At 38.3% G+C, this 23016-nt stretch overlaps 1 protein-coding gene and 1 pseudogene across 6 annotated transcripts in view; one reads left to right on the forward strand and one right to left on the reverse strand.

The window, feature by feature from the left end:
- FRMD5 (FERM domain containing 5) overlaps positions 1–23016 on the reverse strand; it is a 316219-nt gene that overhangs the window by 190741 nt on the left and 102462 nt on the right. The window lies entirely within an intron of this gene.
- Positions 367–3671, forward strand: LOC140595620 (cytochrome c oxidase subunit 6A1, mitochondrial pseudogene; annotated as a pseudogene).

The raw sequence follows: 23016 nt of genomic DNA on the forward strand, positions 1-23016 counted from the left end.
AAAATTTTTAAATTTCATTAGAAAACAATTATAAAACATCTGCTATGGAAAGTAAGCCTATGCTAGGCTTCATGAAGGTTATGAAGATGAGAAAGATTTATCTAAAAGTTATCATGACTTATGTATCCTTAAACAACAAAAGGTAGCCACTGAAGATTTAGGTTTTTATAGCTTATATATTACATGCGTATGTTATAGACTATGTAGAAAATCCCCCAAGTTATCTATTTGCAAAGCAATAAAATAGGACTATTGAGAAAATGGGAGCAGAGGGGCAACAGATATAAATTCTTTTCTAAGGTCAAATGCTGATTATTTTCCACCTAGTATTTTTTAGAAGTCAAAAGGCATGTTAACAGGTTTTTATTTTTTTAATGTAGTTTTTCTCCCTATTACTCTAGAAAGGAAATATCTATAACTTTTTTTCTAGGGTTTAAAGAACCCCACGTAGCCTTATTCTGGCTCAAATGATCAGACTCTGCCATTTACCCTAAATTCAAACAAGGTAGAGAAGATTATCTCAAAAAAAGATTTTGTATAAAAATGTCAAAAAGGACTTCCTATAAAATAGTTCAATGATCACAAATAAAGGCATGTCACTGTCCTAAAATTTATATGGAGATAAATGGTGGTGATGGCTGTACATTATGAATGTCTTTAATACTTACTGAACTGTACACTTAAAAATGCCCAAGGTGGTAAGTTTTATGTGATAGGTATTTTATCACAAATTTTTAAATTGGGGAAAAGAATTTATGAGAGAGGTCCAACAGGCAGTGGGCTATTCAGATATTGAGCTCAAGAAAGAAGACAGGACTAGAGATAGATATTTAAGAGTCTTCTGACATAGGGGTATTATTTTGTACCACTGCCTGGTATGCTTGCTAATTGTGTACTTGTCTCATTATAACAGATGATAAGTTGTTTTTTTGTTTTTTTAAGTAGTCTCTATGCCCAACATGGGACTCGAACTCATGACCCTGAGATCAAGAGTTACACACTTTACTGACTGAGGCAGAGAGGTGGCCCCACATGTAAGCTTTTAAAGGACAATGGAATAAATGTCTTACTCAACTATTTGTCCCATGCAGCATTGGGACAACACCTCTTATAGGTGTTCAACAAATATTTATAAAAACTGAGTGGGGAAAAACTAGGAAGACAAACCATGAGAGACTGCTAACTCTGGGAAACAAAAAAAAAAAAGGGGGGTTGCAGAGGGGGAGGAAGTGGGGGACGAGGTGAATGGGTGACAGGCATTAAGAAGGGCACTTGATGGGATGAGCACTGGGTGTTATACTATATGTTGGCAAATTGAATTTAAATAAAAATAAAAAATAATTTAAAAACTGAACTGGGGAAGATAGTGACAGAAGGAGAACCCTAGGCTCACCTCCTCCCATTGAATACAACTAGATAACTATCAAATCAACCTAAATACCCCAGAAATTGACCTGAAGACTGGCAGGAGAAACTCTACAACTAAAGGTAGAGAAGAGGCCACAATGAAGAAGGTAGTAAGTAGGAGACGCAGTTTGAGAGAGAAACAGATCATAGCTGCTGTAATGGGGAGGGAGCTGCAGTCACAGACAAGGCCAAGAGACAAACTAACACACAGGAGAGTACATGGGGAAACAAATTCCCACATCAGTTTGCTTGGAACATGACAGGGCCTGAATTTCATGAGTTCTTGGAACCAGCAGGGCTTATAGCCTGGAGTTTTAAAGGTCAGTGGGTATGACTGGGATAAAGCCAGGAGGGCACTGCCCTGCTCTTGGAGAGGAGGCAAGGAAACAACACACAGACATTGTGGTAGAAACAGCAATCTGAAGAGCTCCTGGAACACACAGTGGGGAGATTATTCTCTCCTCTCACAGCAGGTCCCAGAGAGACAGAAGATATATCCAAAAAGGATTAGTATCCAATATATATAAAGAACTCATATAACTCAACACCCAAAACCCAAATAATCCAATTAAAATATGAGAAGACATGACAGATATTTCTTCAAAGAAGACAAACAGATGGCCAACAGACGCATGAAAAGATGCTCAACCTCACTCATCATCAGGAAAATGCAAAAATCTACAATGAGAGATCACCTCATACCTGTCAGAATGGCTAAAATCAACAACACAAGAAACAAGTGTTAGTGAGGATGTGAAGAAAGGGGAACCCTCTTACACTGTTTGTGACAAACTGGCACAGCTACTTTGAAAAACAGTATGGAGTTTCCTCTAAAAGTTAAAAACAGATCTACCCTATGATCCACCAATCACAATACAGGGTACATAATCAAAAAATACAAAACCACTAATTCAAAGGGATGCATTCACACCTATGTTTGTTGCAGCATTATTTATAATAGCCAAATTATAGAAGCATCCCAAGTATCCATTGATTGATGAATGGATAAAGAAGATGAGGGGGCGCATGGGTGGCTCAGTTGGTTAGGCTCAAACTCTTGATTTTGGCTCAGGTCATGATCTTAGGGTCATGAGATCAAGCCCAGTGTTGAGCTCTGCACTGGATGTGGAGTCTGCTTAAGAGTCTCTCTCCCTCTGCCTCTATCCTCCATATTCTCTCTTAAAAAAAGAATAAAATTACACACACACACACACACACACACACACACACACACACAATGGAATATTATTCAGCCATAAAAAAGAATGAAATCTTGCTATTTGCAATGACATGGATAGACCTAGAGAGTATAATGCTAAGCAAAATAAGTCAGTCAGAGAAAGACAAATACCAAATGATTTCATTCATATGTGGAATTTAAGAAACAAAACAAACAAGCAAAGAAAAAAAAAACAAGCAAAGGGGATAAAAAGAGAGACAAACCAAGAAATACACTCTTAACCATAGAGAACAAACAGTTGGTTACCATAGGGGAAGTGGGTGGGAGATGGGTGAAATAGGTGATGCAAATGAAGGAATGCCCTTGTTGTAATGATCACAGGGTGATGTATGGAAGGGCTGAATCACTATATTGTATGCCTGAAACTAATATAACACTATACATTAACCAACTGGAATTAAAATGTTAAGAATTTTTAAAAATAAAGTTTTTAAGTAGGAATTTAAAAATTGAACTGGTCCAGGTCGAAAATGGCGTCGGCGGCGGCTGTGTTCCGGCTCTCTGGGCTGCTAGGTCGGTCCGGGGCACAGCTGGGGCGGTCCATGTCGAGCGGCGCCCACGGTGAGGAGGGCTCAGCTCGCATGTGGAAGGCCCTCACCTACTTCGTAGCGCTCCCTGGCGTGGGAGTGGGCATGCTGAACGTCTTCCTGAAGTCGCATCACGGAGAGCACGAGAGACCTGAGTTCATCGCCTACCCCCATCTCCGCATCAGGTCCAAGCCCTTTCCCTGGGGAGATGGTAATCATACTCTATTCCATAACTCTCACGTGAACCCACTTCCAACCGGCTATGAAGATGAATAAACAGAACCTGGACCAGCACCCAGTGGGGACCACAGGACTGGTTTGGACCATGACTCTGCACACGGACCAGAAAAGTATATGGGACCTTAAGCTCACCTTCCTTACTTTGATGACCAGTATACTTACTGATCCTCCATCCTTTTGCTTATGGCAGGAGATGGCTTAAATAAATAACTTAGATTGGTCCATGAAAAAAAAATAAATAAATAAAAAAATAAAAATTGAACTGAATCTGAGCACTAGAGAGAGAACCTTCTCCATCTGGTGTACCTAGACTCAATTTTTACAGATTTATTCTAAATCCTGACTAATCATTTTGGCTCATTTGTAAATGAGAGGTCAGAGGTTTGCAGCTATACTATCATGTATTTCAGAATCCATTTTACTACATGAACACCATCTAATAAAAAGTTCAAGCCAGAACTTGCCATTTTTTTGGTTCATTCAGCTCCAGACTCTGCTCGTACACTTGTCACTTCTTGACAACCCTGGCACAGAGCTTCACAGCCAAAAATAAGGTACAAGGTCAAGCAATGTTCCTTATGCAGGGAGGATATTCCCTCCCTTCCTTTTGGAAACACTTCAACTAACCCTGTTTTAGTTTGGCTGCTTTGCCTCATTTCAAAAATATTTCATTATATTCTATAGCCCTTCCCTGGATGCCCTAGTTAATTAAGTTTACATAATTTCCTACTGATTAGTTTTGAACAGCTTGTTCTGGATTTTCTCTCCTTTTATTTTCAGTCTTTACTGACTGCTTAAAACCCTCAACTACAAACTTAGGAAAGAATGTGTTACCACAAAGATCACCGTCTTAACGTAATGAAAAGCAAATGAGCACTAGGATTCTTTGAGAGACCTGAGATTGTCTGTTCCAGGAAACAAAGAGACTATTAGGTGGAATCCAGCAATAAGCGAGTAATAATAAACACAAAGAAGTCACTAGTTATATTCTTTCACATACAAAAATGAACTATGGTCCATTCCTTTCCTTTACTTATAATACATTTCACATTTACTAAGATCCTTTGAGATTCTTTCTCTGGGCTTAAGAACTCAGGGGATTAATAAATTACTAGTATATGTTTAAATATTATGCTCAAACTGATTTATATCTCTCCCCAAATAGAATTCTTAACTGACATTTTGTCTTTGTTTTTGTGCCATAAATGAATGGCCTATAAGGTACTGAAAAATCCATTAATTTTGGCCATCTTTGGGACTGATGTGAATTGCCACACAACCAATGGAAGTTTTTAATAATGAATATGGTCAAAATTAATGGGTCAGCTGTGCCACAATCTGGTCCATCTGCTGCACATACACAGCCTCAGAGGACAATGAGGAAGGAAAGTGAACCCAAAACGTCAACACCAATATCCTAAGGCCTTTTGTGATCCAAGAAATGGCAATAGGCTTTAAAGTTACTATGAAATCTGCTTTTCTTATAAATTCTTTAATTTTCTTGGTACTTTGGTGACAACATAACAACTTAACTTTCCTAAATGGCCATTCTTAAGACCAAAGATTTTTGTTTATTTGTTTAAAGATTTTATTTATTTATTCATGAGAGACACAGGGAGAGAGAGGCAGAGACACAGGCAGAGGGAGAAGCAGGCGCCCCACAAGATGTAGGACTCAATCCTGGACCCCGGGATCACGACCTGAACCGAAGGCAGACGCTCAACTGCTGAATCATCCAGGCGTCCCAAGACCAAAGTTTTATGAATGTTTTCTCTTGCTCATGTTAACTCTATAAAATAAAGTCCACTTTTACCCACTAGCCCACATCAGAACACAGAGAAAAAAAGTGAGTTTCAAGGTTGCAGTGAATCTTCAAATACACTCTCATCCACTAATCAAGAATAAATCTGCAATGGCAAAAAACAAACAAATGTATTTTAAAAAGTACTCTCAGGTGACTTTTCTGGTGGTGAGATCCTCTCCACTCCTTATACTGAGCTATTCTAGATCAGCCAGGATTCTTGGTATGTGACAATCAATCTTCCTCAGTGGAGGGACTAGTGTTTTATTTCTGGTGATTTTGTCCTTAATTGACAGCCAAATGTGCTGACTTTTCAGAAACACGTGTTGTACAAATTTCATTCCAGTGTTCTTTTACTTATGTTGAAGTAAGTTTCATGTACCAAGAAACACTCTGAGATGGATTTTTAAAATTTATTTTAAAAAATCAGTTTCCACATGCATTATGCAGATTTTTCTAAACCCAGACATATATAATCGCTTCCTGAAAGCATAGCTGAAGGTCATATTATGCAGTGATGAGATAACAAGCAAAGAAATACATATACTTCAATTTTCAAGCTCACAAGTGTCAGTACTTGGAAAAGAAAATTCGTAGGTTTGGGAATGAAAGATAAGATATGGGACATTGGCTAATTGCCTAATTCACAAGGATAGCCTCTCCTTGGAACAAGCATAATTCTCATTATGATAAGTACTTTGCAGGTGTGCTGAAAGCAGAAGAGATAAAGTTTGGCAATTAAGTTAGTGTTTCCCCCAGTGAATTCCAACTCCAACAATGGTACCAAAGGAGTGTGATGCAAGGGCAGCCCCGGTGGTGAAGCAGTTTAGCGCTTGATCATGGGGACCCTGGATCGAGTCCCACATCAAGCTCCCTATATGGAGCCTGGTTCTCCCTCTACCTGTGCCTCTGCCCCTCTCTCTATGTCTCTATGAATAAATAAATAAAATCTTAAAAAAAAAAAGAAAAAAAAGGAGTGTGATGCAATTATGAGACTGAATTTCACAGGATTTTGTGGCTGGAGATACTTGGTCAGTGACTCACTGAAACTGCTCATAATTTATGACAAGCTTCTCAAACACTTTCTGATTATATGCTTTAAAAGACAGATTAAAATGACCTTTTTAAAAAAAATCATTGGGCCTATGTGGGCATATATAAATATCACAGGATATTTCATGTGATAATAAAACAATGAAAAGGAACTGGATGTATTCAAACTATCCTTTCTTCAGGATGCCATGGGGAAGATGAAGATATGCAATCCCAAGGAGAAGAGTAGAGTGAGTCAACATGTTCCCAGTACCCTAAACAGCATTCATTTTTTTAAAAAATATCATCCATTTTAAGCAAGAAAAATGATTTGAGAAAATCCTTTTAAAATACTCAAAACAATGATCAAGGTTAGATTCCATTTCTCGTGGCAACCATATATGGTTACTGACTGTTACAACATTTTCATACTATGTTGAAGACAGAATTGCTAGCACATCTGTATCCAACCTGATTACCTCAGCAGTCCTGCACAGGCCTCATGACTGGGCTGACATGCCTCTTGCCAAGCTTCAACCAAGCCCAGGATTTTTCTCCCTACTGCTTTTATTTCATTGTTCTTGAATGCTTTAGTATTTTTACTGTTATCAGCTTTAAAAGCCTTGAATGGTTTACTGTTTACTGCATTTGTTGTGTTAGACATTAAAGACGCTGAGATAAAGGTGAACCTGGAATAAAACAAGATCAGTGGGATCAAACTATGAAAATAATAGAACATTCAAAAACAATGACAAAAAGCAAAGAGAGAAAAAACATAAAGACATAGAGCAGTTTAAAAGGCCATAGTGTGTCAAATCAATGGTTCATTCAGTTTCATATCTTCTGACAGCGGGACCAGAGTAAGTTTTGTGGTAAAGCTTGTCATTCACGCTCTTTGATATTGTCCTCTAAAGGTTAGAAAGACATCCTGAACATATCTAGCTTTCATTAATAATACATTAAGCAGCTAGTCATAACCTAGTCTTGGATTTGTATTTCTATGCAGTAAGTTATTTGTATTTTCTCTTAATTGTTAAAATGAATAATTCTTTTATTTTAAAACAAGATGAGTCTCATCCAGATTCTGCCATAACTGGGCATTTGACACCAGCCAAGTTGAATAATGTCTGTATCTGGGTGCCTTTGTCTATATAATGAGGGGGCATAGACAAAGTAATCAATGAGGTCCCTCACTGTTCTCAAATTTTATGATTTGACTACCAAATGTCAAGAGGATAATGATTCACTCATCCTGACGTTATACATACCCACCATTCTGCAAATTGTAATCTCCTTCCACCTTTGCATTCTTTACACTTCAAAAAATTAGTTTCTCATGGTTGAAAGAGACCTTAAAAATTATGTAATGCAACCTTAGGATGCCTGAATAATTATCATAGAATCCCCTACTAGCTGTCATCTTGCTGTTTGGATACTGTTATTGATTTTAAAATTTTTGTGAAATCCCAAGGCAGCCCAATTCATTTTCAACTAACTCTAATTTTCAGAAATTATTCTGATATGAATTCAGATATAAATGTTGAAACAAATCTATCTTCTTGCAACTTCCTGCTTCTTCCCTCTGGGACAACACAGCACAGATCTAAACCTTTCTTCTACATGGTCCACATGATACATCTTCTGTTACTGGAAGAAGCTATTACATTCCTGTAAGTTTTCTCCCCTCTCCAGGCTAATCACCTGTTAGCCTTATTCCTATATCATAGTGTTTAATCATTTCATTGGCTGCTCTTATCTGAACAAACTCCAGCTTGACAGTACCTGAAAATATATCATCCCAGATAGAAACTAACATGTTAGCCATGGGATAGTTAAGAGCTAGGAATAGGATTATATCCTCCTTGTTCCAAACATCCATTTGGATGTTTCTCTTAACACAACTAAGATTAGATTAACTTGTAAGATTTATACTTCTTAATATTTTCAGTGGACTGCTATTCAGCCATATTTTCCCCACCTTATATCTGTAGCTGGATATGTATGACAGCTAGAAGCTCAAAGAGAAAGATGGCCACCACAGGTGTTAGGAGACATGCCTCTTATTAACTGTGTGACCTCAGGCAAACAATTTCAATTTTCTGTACCCTGGTTTTCTGATTCCTAAAATGGAGACTACAATTCTTTAAATATCTAAGATATTATAAAGATAAATGAGTAGATATAACTATTATTTTAAGTTAAAAGAATTATGGAAAGACAGGCTGGCAGTTCCTCAAATGATTAAACATAGAAGTACTATATGATCTAGCCATTCCACTCATAGATATATATTGGAGAGATATAAAAATATGTATCCACACAAACACTTGTGCACAATATTTGTAGCAACATTATTCATAACAGCCAGAATGTAGTAACAATTTAGCCATCAACTAATGAATGGATTGACCCAAAGTAGAATAGCCATCCAATAGAATATTATTAAGCCATGAAAATGAAAGAAGTACTGATACATGCTACAATGTGGATGAATCTTATTTTACATTATGAATCTTAATTTACATTATGCTAGGTAAAAGAAGCCAGACACAAAAGACCACATATTGCATGACTCTATTTACATGAAACGTCCAGAATAGGAAAACCTAAAGAGACAGAAAGTACATTAGTGGTTGCCAAGTGAAGGGAAGAAGAGTCTAAGAACTGACTGGAAACAGATATAAGGTTTCTTTTTGGAGTACTAAAAATGTGCTAAATGTGAGTGTGGTGATGGCTATACAACTCAGTGGATGTACTAAAAGCTGTTTAATTTTACACTTTAAAGAGGTGAATTGTATGGTATGTATTCTACTTCAATAAAGTTGTTCTTTTGAAAGAACTATAGAAATATAAGACATTCATTTAATTATTATGTCTCTAGTGAATAATTGACAGCAACTCTAAGAACACTTTCCTGAGTTACAAAACTCAGAGGTCATCATTCCCATAGAAATTATAATTCTGCTTAAAGATTTTGACTACAGTACACAATCTGGAGAAACAACATGTATAAACCAGGGATCAGGATACTTAAATGCCTGTGATCTGAGCAAAAAGCGATTACCCATGGAAATCTAACATGGCCACAGGAAAACGTTCCCATATGCACAAACTTCACTCAGCAGCTGCAATTTATATAGATTCTTATTTAACAACTGTAGGCATTAGGTTTTTTTTTTTTTTGAGTTTTTAAAAGTGAACAAGTACTCCAAATAAACATTGTAGCCTGGAGAATATGCATTACTTCATTAAACGGATATTGTATAAGCACTCTGCCCCAGACCCTAGGAATATGAAGATGAATTGAACCCAATTCTAGCCCCGGAGTTGTTCTAAATGAGAGGTGAAGAAGAAAGCTAGGAAATAAGATTAGAACTTAAACAAGGACTTTTTATTTCTGGCAATAAGGTGGACCAAATAATCTGAAAAACCTTCCCAACCTTCTCAGAATATAACAAACACCCTTTTAAATACAAAGCTAAGTTTTCAAGAAAAAAGGGAATTCCTTAGAGGCCAAAATAGAATTAAATAAAAAACATTAGAGTAAACATATGACCTGACACTATGGGAACCCTGTGGATGTTGGGTATGCAGATACTGGTTTTGAAAATATCATGGGCTACATGAGAAGCCAAGTCAGAGGGTCTTGAATCAAGCTATAGAGTTTGGACTTTATCTTGTAGGCATGGAGTTATAAGAAGATGTAAAGGAGTAGTTGTCAATTATACCTCAATGAAGCTGGAAAAAAATGTAGGGAGGCAACATGATCAAATTTGTATTTTAGAAAAATTATTCTGGCAGCAGTATGGCTAATGGATTTGAAGAAACCAAACATGAGGAAGAAAGACAAGTTAGAAGACTATTAATAATAGCTAGATTTATTAAGCCCTTATGTGCCAGCACATAGCTAAGAGCTTTATATGTATTACCTCACTTAATTATTATGAAAACTCCACATAGAGATTATTCCCCACTTTGATCAATAATAAAACTAAAGGGTGCCTGAGAGGCTCAGTGGTTGAGCATCTGCCTTTGGCTCAGGTGTGACTCTAGGGCCCTGGGATCGAGTTCCACATCAGGCTTCCTGCAGAAGTCTGCTTCTCCCTCTGCCTATGTATCTGCCTGTCTCTCATGAATAAATAAATAAAGTCTTTCAAAAAAATTTTTTAAATAAAATTAAAATTCAGGTTAAATAACTTGCTCAAGTCACATAATTAGCAAGTGGTTCGTCAGATATACTCAGAGTCTAATGATTTAAGTGGAAATTCTAAAGAAGGGTTTAGAAGGTAAGCCTGAGAAGGCCTGCTGAACAGTTTGCTATAGTAAAGAGAGAAAGGGAGGTGTTTAATTGCAATACAAGTAGCACTATCTATATGTGTTATACAATATAACATTATAAAAAGGATAGTGGAGGTTACTCAATAAGCTAAATATAAAATTACCATATGATACAGTAATTCCACTCTTAGATACACATGCAAAAGAACTAAAAACAGGTATCAAATACTTGTCCATGAATGTTCATAGCAACTTCCTTTACAATAGCCAAAATGTGGAAACCCAAACATCTATTCACAGATCAATGGAAAAACAAAATGTGGTATAGTCATACAAAGGAATATTACTCAGCTATTAAAAGGAATGAAGCATTACATGTTACAACATGGATGAACCTTGCAAACTTTATGCCAAGTGAAAGATCAAAACCAAAGGCCATATATTACATGATATCATCGATATAAAATATTCAGATTAGGTGAGTCCATAGAGACAGAAGGCAGATTAGTGGTTCCCTGGGGCTGTGGGGTAATAGAACAGGGAATGATGCTTAATACATGTGGTGCTGCTTCCTTATAGGGTGATTAAAATGTCCTGGGGCAAGGGATCCCTGGGTGGCTCAGTGGTTTAGCGCCTACCTTCCGCCCGGGGCGTGATCCTGGAGCCCTGGGATTGAGCCCCACGTTGGGCTCCCTGCATGGAGCCTGCTTCTCCCTCTGCCTGTCTCTGTCTCTCTTTCTCTCTCTCTCTCTCTCTCTCCCTCATCTCTCATAAATAAATAAATTAATAAATAAATTAATTAATTAATTATTTTTTTAAAAAAAGAAAGAAAATGTCCTGGGGCTAGATAGTGGTGATGGTTACACAGCATGGTGAATGTACTTTATGACACTGAATTGTGTATTGTATTTCAAAGATTTATTTGAAAAAGAGAGAGCAGGAGAGGGTAGAAGGATCAGAGGGAGCAGATTCCCCATGGAGCAGGGAGCCCAACATGGATCCCAGGATCCCAGGATCAACAGCTAAGCCAAAGGCAAACGCTCAACCAACTGAGCCACCAGGGCATCCCTGAATTGTGTATTTTAAAATGATTACAATGGTAAGTTTTATGCATCTTTTACCACACTTTTTAAAAAGGGAGATTGGCCTATTGATAGAACGTGGAGGTATTTAAAGGGTAGAACTGTCAAGGATGAGGGAGAAGGATGAGTCTGTCATTAAAAAAACAATAACTATATATTTTATTAAACATCTGCATTGTGAAAGGCATATGGCCTTAGCAGAGTACTACTATGAAGAGGATCTCCATTCACCATACAAAATCACCATTCATGGTTTTTATAATATAAGGGGCCACACAGCGTCAGGGTTAAAAAGACAAAGAGTTAGTCCCTACCCTCACAGGTTTTATAATCACATAGAATAAGTGGGGTTCACAGAAAACTGAAAAATATATCAGTTAAAAACAATATTAGATAAAAAATATAAAAGCAGTGCAGTTGACACATGCTGTGAATGCAGAGGGAAACAGGAAAGGAAGTTTTGAAATACATGGAATTAAACATTAAGGGACAACCTAGTGTACTAGTTCAAACTGTGGGTTTTTAGGTGGAGCACACTACATTTTTAGGGTAATGAAACTACTCTGTATGACACTATGGTGGTGGACACACATCATTACATGTTTTTCCAAAACCACAGAATTTACAACACCAAGAGCAAACCCTACTGTAATCTATGGACTTCGGGTGACTATGGTGTATCAGTGTTGTTTCATCAACTGCAACAAATTTACCACTCCCCCACTTAGTGGGGGATGTTCACAAAGGGAGAAGTTATGCAAGTATAGTGGGGGAGATGGTACAGGGGAATTCTGTGCCTTCTACTCAATTTTGCTCCATACTGAAACTGCTCCAAAAACTAAAATCTATTAACTAAAAAAAGGTGCAGTTTTTGGAGCCACATTGAATTTTGGCTCTACCAGTTACTACCTGCATGATGTCATCATGCAGGTTAAATTTTCCTCAATTTTCTCATCTGATCAGAGCCTACAGCAAATTTTTGTGAGGATTAAATGAGTTAATATATATTTAAAACTCTTTGACTAAAAAGTACTCAATAAATATTAGCTATCATCATCACATCATTATCACCACTCCAAACACTGAAGGAGGTCAATTGTGTTTAAGAATAAAACTCAGTATTCCAGGCCAGCAATTTTCAAACTTTTTTGAATGTACAAACAAGATAAAAATTGGAAGCCCAATATTTACAAGGATTTTAAACATGGCTATAATTGAAGTGATTGCTGTATAGAAAGTTTATCCTGGACATTACATAGCACTTACTTAGGGATTCATTCATTACTCAATATTTGGTGAACATCTATGTGCTAGTTGGGTTTGTTTTTAAAAAGATTTTATTTTTATGTAATCTCTACACCAAACGTGGGGCTCGAACCCACAACCCCAAGATAAAAAGTCACCTGCTCTACTGACTGAGCCAGCCAGGTACTCCATGCACTAATTTTTATGATGGATGCTGAGGGTTTGGAGAGACAAACCTAGAATCTGCTCTTCAAGGAAGTTACCTATGTTCTAGTTTACAAGATAGACAAGAATCTAACAACTTTTTAAACAACTTCATTGAGAAATAATTCACATACAATTCACCCATTTAAAGTATACAAATAAATGGTTTGTAGTGTATTCACAAAGTTGTGCAACTGTCACCATAATAAATTTTAGGACACTTTCACCACCCCAAAAAGAAACCAGCAGCCCATTCTTATATGTAAAATAAGAAAGTGGGATCCCTGGGTGGCGCAGCGGTTCGGCGTCTGCCTTTGACCCAGGGCGCGATCCTGGAGACCCGGGATCGAATCCCACGTCAGGCTCCCGGTGCATGGAGCCTGCTTCTCCCTCTGCCTGTGTCTCTGCCTCTCTCTCTCTCTGTGTGTGACTATCATAAATAAATAAAAATTAAAAAAAAAATTAAAATAAGAAAGCAAAAAAACCCTATGAAAAACTATTATAAAGGTAAGCGTATGCATAATGTAGAACTGACCACACCTTGCAACGTGAGATCCCAGGAGATAAACAGATAGGCATGCCGGCTTTCCTTTAAACAGTTGATCATTTTCTAACAGGTGGCATTTTATTTGACTGCTTTTCAGCAATCAGACCAAGCAAAAGGAAAATAATCAGGAAGTAATGAATAACAAGAATCTCACTGGAGGATGTCCACAATACATGTAACCCAGTAAGTCAAGAAGTGCATAAGGGCTGAGGAGATGAAAAAGCAGCTGATTGTGCATAAGAGCGTAATAAAATTTTGTTCCCCCCCCCCTTACTTTTATCTTAAAAGTACACAGGAAAAACCTCCAACACTGTGTTCCTCAGCAGTGTATGCATGAGTGTTTGCGCACACACACACCCTCACAGGTATGCTCACTTGAACTAAATCTCTGATTTAGGGAAATTCTACTCCAGCCAATACACATTTTAAATTTGGCTACTGTGAAGTTCATACCAAAGGCGGACTATGACAATGCCAGGAATCTGAAAATTGTGATATTGGTGAATGTCAAATACATCAGGGAGGGTACAGTTTTAGATCCCATTTATGAGACTCCAGGCCAGAAGTAAATTCCTTAATCTTTTTGTGCTTCAGAACACTCACCCATAAAATCATCCAGATGATATAAATAAAATACCTAGTGCGTACTACTCTTTGTAGATGCCCGATATATGCTATACTAGTCTTAATTATGCGTGTGATAGCCAGAGTTTATATTTTGATGTGTAACTATCTTTCAGCATATACAATATTTAGCCACAACAGTCAGCTCAAGATACTTTTTTACCAGAGACAAAATGCTGCAGAAGCCTTCTCTGAATTACCAGAGAGATGAATAACTGCAATTTTCTCCTGGAGATGTGTGTGTTTAAATTAAGTCTTATTGTACTCATTTCCAAAGAAAGTGCTATATTTTAATCACTCTACCTTCCCTGTTTTGAATGTTTTAAAAGATCCCTATGAATCCTTACTGCAACTACTAAATTCTTCCCAGTGCTAAAGACTGCAAATATGCAATCTGAGAAAATGGGCAATTTGAGACTAACACAACCAGCTTGGGGACCTTGCACAAAGAACAGTGTAACTATGGAAACACTTGGCAATGGAGTTACAACATAAATCAAGGAACCTGTTTCATTATTCAAGTACCAAGCATTTGAGATCAATTTATAGCAACTGTAAGCTATTAATAATTGTATTCTATTTAATTTGTCAAACATGATTTTCTCTCTCAATGAGATCTTTAGGAAATCCTTAAGTGTTTTCCTTAAGGAGCAGAAAATGATAAATTAAATCCACTTAAGTGGTGCAGTGTACCTGACTGGTGGTTTTGATCCATTTATGAAACACTACGAAATCAGGCTTATTTGGCACTTAACATCTGCTTTGTAATATTATACATATATATTATATATACAGATGGCCTGATTCTTCAACCAGGATGATAAATTCCTCAAGCACAGGAAACAAACAATTTATAAGACTCCATCACCAGTACCTAGCCAAGGGCTCACAGTTAAGTCCATACTGAGTCCTTTCCTGGCAAACTTAGCTCTTCTTTTCTAAGCACAAGAGACTGTAGAAGAAAAATCACAGCACATTAAAGTGAATAGGATTTTATGATGGAGAAAGATGGGAATCAGTGACAGAAAGAGTCCTACAATGCTAATAAGTTCATGAAGGTTAGCTTTAGGAAGTACACACGTTTCTACACCCTTAGAAACATGGCAGTTATTTCCTTACTCATTTTTTTTTTTTTTTTTTTTTTTTATGATAGTCACAGAGAGAGAGAGAGAGGCAGAGACACAGGCGGAGGGAGAAGCAGGCTCCACGCACTGGGAGCCCGATATGGGATTCGATCCCGGGTCTCCAGGATCGCGCCCTGGGCCAAAGGCAGGCGCCAAACCGCTGCGCCACCCAGGGATCCCCCTTACTCATTTTTTAACACGAAATTTCATTTTTCCTTATTCACTGTTTTAGTTTTTTTTTTTTTAAGTACGTTTATTTATTTTTTTTTAAGATTTTATTTATCCATTCATAGAGACACAGAGGGGGAGGGCAGAGGCACAGGCAGAGGGAGAAGCAGGCTCCACGCAGGGAGCCTGACGTGGGACTCGATCCAGGGTCCCCAGGATCAAACCCCGGGCTGCAGGTGGTGCTAAACCGCTGCGCCACCGGGGCTGCCCCTAGTTTGTTTTTTAAGAAAGGAAACTGGAGGCCAATTTTTTAAAAGATTTTATGTATTTGTTCATGAGAGACACAGAGAGACAAAGAGGCAGAGGGAGAAGCAGGCTCCCCTTGGGGAGCCGGAGGCAGGACTTGATCCCACGACCCTGGGATCACGACCTGAGCCAAAGGCAAAATCCGCTCAATCACTGAGCCACCCAGGTAGCCATGGAGGGCAGTTTTAACTTTTAATTTCCTTCTGCTCACAGGAAGTTCTGTTAACTGACAGTTTTGCTTTACAAATGTGTGCTACTTGAGCCTCTACTCTCTGTTCCCATTTCTCTTCAGTGAAAAGAGGAGGGGAAAAATACAAAAAAAAGGCACACATATGAAAGAATTTTAGGATAAAGCTCAGGCCTGACATTGTCTATGCAACATCAACAGAGAATCTCCTTATATGGCACAGGGATGGAAGAGAAGCTGATCTTGAAATATATATATATATTTATAAAAATCTCTTCTGATTGATTTGGGTTTAATGTTTCCAACTTTTAATTTAGAAAGCGAGGGGCACTGGGGCACTGGGGTGGTGTGGTCGGTTAAGCATCTGACTCTTGTTTTTGACTCAGGTCAGGATCTCAGGATCGTATCATGCTCTGCTTGGGAATCTCTCTCCTTCTTCCTTTGCCCCTATCTCCTACCCTCTCTCTCCATTAAATCTTTTTTTAAATTAAAAAAAAAAAGCAAGGAGAACTAAATATTTCATATTTATCTCTCATAAAACAGTAATTTGTAGTTCTTGTTTGGTCTGCAGTCTTTTCTGGAAATCTAGTCCTTCACTGAAAGGGTCTCTTCCCTTTATTGTGTCTGTCTGTCCTTCATATTCTACTTTCATAGTGCAATACTTCAAATTGGTCTCGCAGCTCCTGGTATTCCCCTGTAAACTCACTCTATATAGTATCTGCTAGATTAATGTTGCTAAAATATAGTTCTGGGGATGCCCGGGTGGCAAAGTGGGTTAGGAAACCAATTCTTGGTTTCCGCTCAGGTTGTGATCTCAGGGTCATGAGATGGAGCCCTGTGTCAGACTCTGTGCTCACCGAGGAGTTTGCTTGAGACTTTCTCTCTCCTTCTGCGCCTCACCCCTATTCGCTTGCTCTCTCTCTTTCAAATAAATGAAGTTTTTAAAAAATTAAAAATAAAAATAAAATATAGTTCTTATCCTTTGTGGAGTCTGAAATATTTATTAAGCACACATTTTCAATGTCAGATGCTATGACAGACCCTAAAAATTCTAAGAAAAAGACACATGGGTTTTTGACTTCGTGGAACTTACTTTCTAATGATATAAAATTCCTCTGTCCAAAATCTGCCAATGGTTCCCCATTGTCAATGGAATTCAGCCTGATTTCTTCACTCTATCCATAAAAGGATATGAGCTAAGTGACCCACTGTAGATTAAGTACCTAATGCACTTTTACCCTCTGTTCTAATGCAATGAGTTTTGCACACTGTGAATTTTGCTACATCCGTGTTCCTATTTATTCTGATCTCTGTACCTAGAATCCTCTCTCCAGTGCCAACTCATCTTCCAGAAATTCAGCCTATATTTCATAGCTAGTCTCAAGTGAAATGTCCTTCATAAAGTCTTTAATGATCCCATATCAAATGTTCTCTCTCTCTATGCTGTTCTTCTGGAACTTTTATTTTGCAACATATGATAGTAATTGTGTATTTGTTTTAGCCCCCCATCTTGCCCCATTTTATTCCATACAGGAATTAGCACAGAGACTTGAATAACTTAGCTAGGCAGTACAGAGCCTAGAGCTTACTTTCAAGGATATACATTGTTTCTAAACTCTCTTTCCTTTCCTCCTTTATGCCAAAAAACTTGATCTGATCAGGGGTAGGGGAAAATGGGAGGGGTAGACAGAGAAACAAGGAAAACTGACTGATGAGTTCTCCTAAAAAGAACCATTTATTCTGAAACTTGAACATGAATAAAGGTTAGTCAGGCGAAGAAGGGTAGGAATAAATAAATCTGTTAGCACATGTAAAAGCACAGAAGGGAAGCAGTATTGTGGTGATGAGACACTGCAACCATGAGAATAACTTAATGGAGTGATACAGTCTAGCCCCACTGAAAACAATAATCACAAAAATCTTCAACAAAATATATTGTAGTGGCTGTATTCTGGGGCAAGCAGATCATCTCACAAGGATATTCCTTTCTCATGGATCATATCTCTATATTCCATTTCCCATCTCCAGAAACATGGACTCTAGCAGCCTTGTGTTTACCATGACCCCAGGGATGTGACTCAAACCAGGCCAATCGGATCTCCCCTCCTGTGGGTTTGGAATAGGAACCATGAGAACAGCCAAGGCAATGTCTCCATGAGGCTGGAACTGTAACATGTAAAGTTGGGTGCTATCAGGTAGTCATTTTTCTGTCAAATGGAGAGTAGTACAGAGAAACCAGGTCTGTACATAAATAAGAAGTAGATATGAACACAAAAGCAGATGGAAAGGGAGCATCAGCACCTCTTAGGTCTGTGCTAGCTTCCTATTTGTTCCCTAGTTCTATTCTCTCTCTGAAGCCCAGTTGCTCTCTTGTTCTCAGGTCTGCCCCAAGAAAGCCCTTCTTTCTACAAAGGCTAGAAGTTTCCTTCAGACACCTGTGTAGCCAGCTAGTCCTAACTAACACATAAATATTGTACTTAACCACAAAATTTCCACTTACCAGGGTGTTGGAAATATTCCAGTGTTTTTCATGAATAACCTTTATTCATGTTCAAGTTTCAGAATAAATGGTTCTTTTTAGGAGAACTCATCAGTTTTCCTTGTTTCTCTGTCTACCCCTCCCATTTTCCCCTACCCCTGATCCATGCACAAGTCATCCACCATCAGTGTACAGGAATCTAAGAGTTTTATTTTCCATTTTATTTAACATTTTCTTTTGACCATGGCATATGTTATTTTAGGCTACACATATTTAAAAGTTTTATGTCCATAATGTAAATCCAAAGCCTATGATTCCTGTTTCATTTCACAGCTAATAGTTACTCTGTGAGTTGCTAATATATGTACATCAATATTCTGAAAGACATTTTGGAAGATGAAGAGGGAGTTCAGAGATGCACTTTTTCCTGTCTTTAATCAGACCAAGTTCATCTACCAAATTTCAAGTGGGCTGAAAAACTGTTCTAGGAGAATTCATTGAAGGACATATTGAAATGACCTCTTTAGAAAGTATCCATGAAAAAAAAAAAAAAGAAAGTATCCATGAGATTATTATACCCATGGATTTACTATGGATATACCGTGGATATACTATGATTCAGTGATTCACTATGCATCACTCACTTGACCCCTAGGGAGCCAGCCAACACAGAGCTCCATCCAACAAAATAAATATAGTCGAGCAGCAGAGTGCTTCTCAAAATTACCCAATCATAAAACTCACCTGGAGCACTTGTAAACATACAGATTCCAAGAGTCCACCTCAGATCTACTGAATCAGAATCTCTGAGAGGCAGGCCTAAGTGTCCGCATGTTTAACAAATATCCCCAGAGGACTCACAGTTTCCCCAGACTGTTTAGCATAACTTCATGAATGACACCCCCCACCCATCCCTAGCCTCACACTTAAGAAGAAACCCCAGGCAGATGTTGCTGAACCAGGCTTTGATTTACCTGTACCTCATCTTCTCTCTGGCTTACATTTCCTGACCTTCATTAAATTCTCTTTTCCTCTCCAAATGCATTCCATGTGGAAAGGCTCCGGAGCTTCCCAAGAGTTCAGCTACCTTGTTCTTCCTGGCATAACTGACTGGAAACCCAGAAGTAGAGGAATGGCCGTATCCTCTTCCCCTTCTTGCCTTAGCCACTCCAACTATATGTTTGCTGTAGCCAAAGATAGCATTGGCTGACCTTGACAGCCCACCTAAATCCAAAACAGACTCCAAGAAGGCTGACCTACATGTCATCCACAAATGTGAGAGTAAATTATGTTCATCATTCTAATTCAAGTTGAATTATTTGATCACATATGCAGCACTTTTCCTATATGTTTAAAAATATTGAAGCAAATTCCCCAATGTTTAACTAAAGAATTGATCCAGTAGTATGTTTCTTTGAAATAAATTTTGTAGAAGGAAATTTTCAAGAGGCAGTCCTTGGCCAACCAATTTCATAAACCACAAGTGTATGCTCAAGGTCACCATTGTGAATTCCAACTGTCACACAGGTCCACCACTCACTGGGAAATGCCAGAAGCAAGAAAAAAGACAGTAGGAAGGAGGGATGATAGCGAGTGACACTCACCACATCTCATGCTTATGATGCTTTAGACAATAAAGTATGGGGCCTGCTTTGGAAAGTATGAAATGCATGGTAGTAAATCAACAGCCAAAAGGCAGAGAAAGGATGTCATAAAGGGTTTATTCATAGGTTTACTGTAATGGGTAATCAAATGATATGATGATGCAACATTATAATGCTATAATTTTAGTTTATGGGACAGGATTTTTTTTCTCTCCATAAAAGCTAGTGAGAGAATAAGAAGTCCAATAAAACTACCTTGTTCTCTGAAGTAATGGTAAAAATCACTTTGCCAGGTGGGTGAGTGAGGATACAGTAAAGCTAAGGAGAGAAAAGCAATAGTTACCCTCACCTGATAGGAACTTCAGGCTTAGTGAAAAATTCTAAAGGTGTCAATTTCCTCTGCAAACATGCTCTCTAGGGGAGGCTTTGAGCAAGAAGTCTAGGCCATAAGATTTACCCTAGGTGAGATTTGAAGCCCTAGAATACCATGGCTGTGATAGCATCCAAGCCAGGCAGACGAGAAGCAGAGCACCCATCAGCCTGACATGTATACTAGCCTTTGAAGAAGTAGAATATACTGCCAGAGCCGACTACAGCTCTCTGGAGAAAGCAAGGTAGCCCCAGGGGAGACTCTATCTTGAATACTATAGAGAGAGATGATATATGAGTGTGTACAAACAAATACACAGTAACAGTCTACCCATGTCATGGAGATTCAGACTCTTGTCTGATGTGTACAAATTATTTCTGTGGGCAGAAGGACTGCTACTGTGCGCCCAGATGGATACATGGACAAATTATGTTTACCCAACTTCAGAGAAACCATGCCAAAATATTCCTCCAAATAACTAATTTCAATTTGTTCTTGTTTTCCTCCACCAGCAGCCTAACAAACTGTTCCATACATGGATTTGACTTTTCAAATATTTGCAGCCATGACAAACTGAGTGATTGCTTGGGCTCCAGAAGCTTCAGAATGGCCTTTGAATGACATGTGTACTGCATTCTGATGTAAAATGTCATCTTCTTAAAGTACAGGAGAAAGGACCTGCAGCACACAGGCCTGACCTGACCCTCTGGTATATGCATCAGCAGGAGCCAGATGCCTAAAGCAGCCAAAAAAGAAATGCCACACTCCCAAAAGTTCAGAGTGACAAAAAAACAAAATAGAAAGTCCAAGCTTCAATGCCTATGTGACTCTTCCTGGTCATTTAACTCTTCCCTGAACAGAAAGCAAAAGGAGATGATAGTCGAAAAGCAATCCAGGAGCGAGCTTCTGCCAAAGCCGTGGGTCTCCCTTTCCCCACAGAGTTGGATAACTATAAGCCCCAACTGCAAGAGTACCTTCCTCACCAGTGATCCTGATGCTCCTGATACCTCCTAAAGAGACCCTGCCACAACCCTGACTTAAAGGACACCTTACTCCACACCTTAGTGCCTAGGTTTTTCACATTCACTTAATTCCTTTAAACATCACACATTAGAATAGACATTTGTATCAGGCACACTTAGACAAAGTGACCTTCCCCCCCCAAAAAAAATCTACAAACTTGATGAAAAACGAAACTTTATTTTAAAAGCATCCTTTTTGTGTGTCAATTATATTCAATTTTTTAAAACAAAAATTTAATTGCCCTTTTTGTTTCCAAAATCAACTATTTGCTATTTACAGTAAAGGTGTGTGTTTTATAAAGAACTGTGAACTGTTTTCCACCTTCTTGATGTCTCTATCCAAGTAGAGCAAGACAGTAGTCAGATATCAAAAATATGACACTATCCTTCATGTTCCCAGATTAAGAACAATATCATCAGAACTGTTTATGCTGGGTATTATATGGCCTCTGCATGGAAGGCCCATCACCCCCACATATAAACACCTCCCTCACACCAATATGTTGTAATTCTGGTAGCTCTGACATGTTCACAACCATTTTAACAATCAAAAAAGCTTGGAAAATAGTGGGGTCATGACCAGTAAAAATATATAGCCATAACTCCCTATGTCAGTGTTTCTCAAATTTGAAAAGGTATAAAAATCACCTGGGGATCTTGTTAAACTAGAAATTCTGATTCAGCAGGTATGGGATGAGGCCCGAGTTTATGGAGTTTAACAAGCTCCCAGATGATGTGGTACTGCTGATCCTGAAACTACATTTTGAGTACCAAACCAAAGCCTTCTACTATGACCTCCCAAGGGAGGTCAAACTAATTTCTCTGACACACATGGAATTCCCATCACATGATTATGCAAAAAGACACTGTTAAAACAAAGTGCAGTCCTCAGTTCTAGAGAATGGAGGAAAAGAAGCAACATTGGGAATCTTGGCCCCTATTCTGACTCATAGCCATCATTCTACTCTCTTTTCCTCAAAATTAGCTTGATAGGCTGACTCCCTTAGGAGATATGGAGATTGTTTGTTGCCAAAGCTTACCAGTATCCAAGATACGAAAGCATTATCTTTGTCCTCTTGCAACTACCATAGAGAGGCCAGCCATGGGCTGGTTTCAGGCTTGCCAGAGAAGCAGTTGTAACACTATTTCTGGCATTGAAACCGCATCTAAACAACCCTGAATACTCTGTATAGAATCACAAAAGATTCCACAATATCTAAAAAGATAATCTTTGTGAGTTCAACCAAACTATTCTGAGTAAGCAATTTTTGCCAACTTTGCAGGAACACAACATTAGAGTATATTCCAAAGTTTTTCATCTTAAAAGATGGAGGACAGAGGGGAGAAAGTTTAAATTTTACTCACTAGAGCTGAAATCCAGTCACCCTGATTGTATTTGATGCTTCCTTATTCACAATTTTGCATCCACACTGTCACCTAGTAGAAAATGGAATCTGTAGTACTAGAAATAATTAGGGTATATGAAAACGCTCAAGGATGCATTCAAGTCACTAATAATAAAACACATA

Source organism: Vulpes vulpes, chromosome 15, assembly GCF_048418805.1.
Source record: "Vulpes vulpes isolate BD-2025 chromosome 15, VulVul3, whole genome shotgun sequence".
Classification (NCBI taxonomy): domain Eukaryota; kingdom Metazoa; phylum Chordata; class Mammalia; order Carnivora; family Canidae; genus Vulpes; species Vulpes vulpes.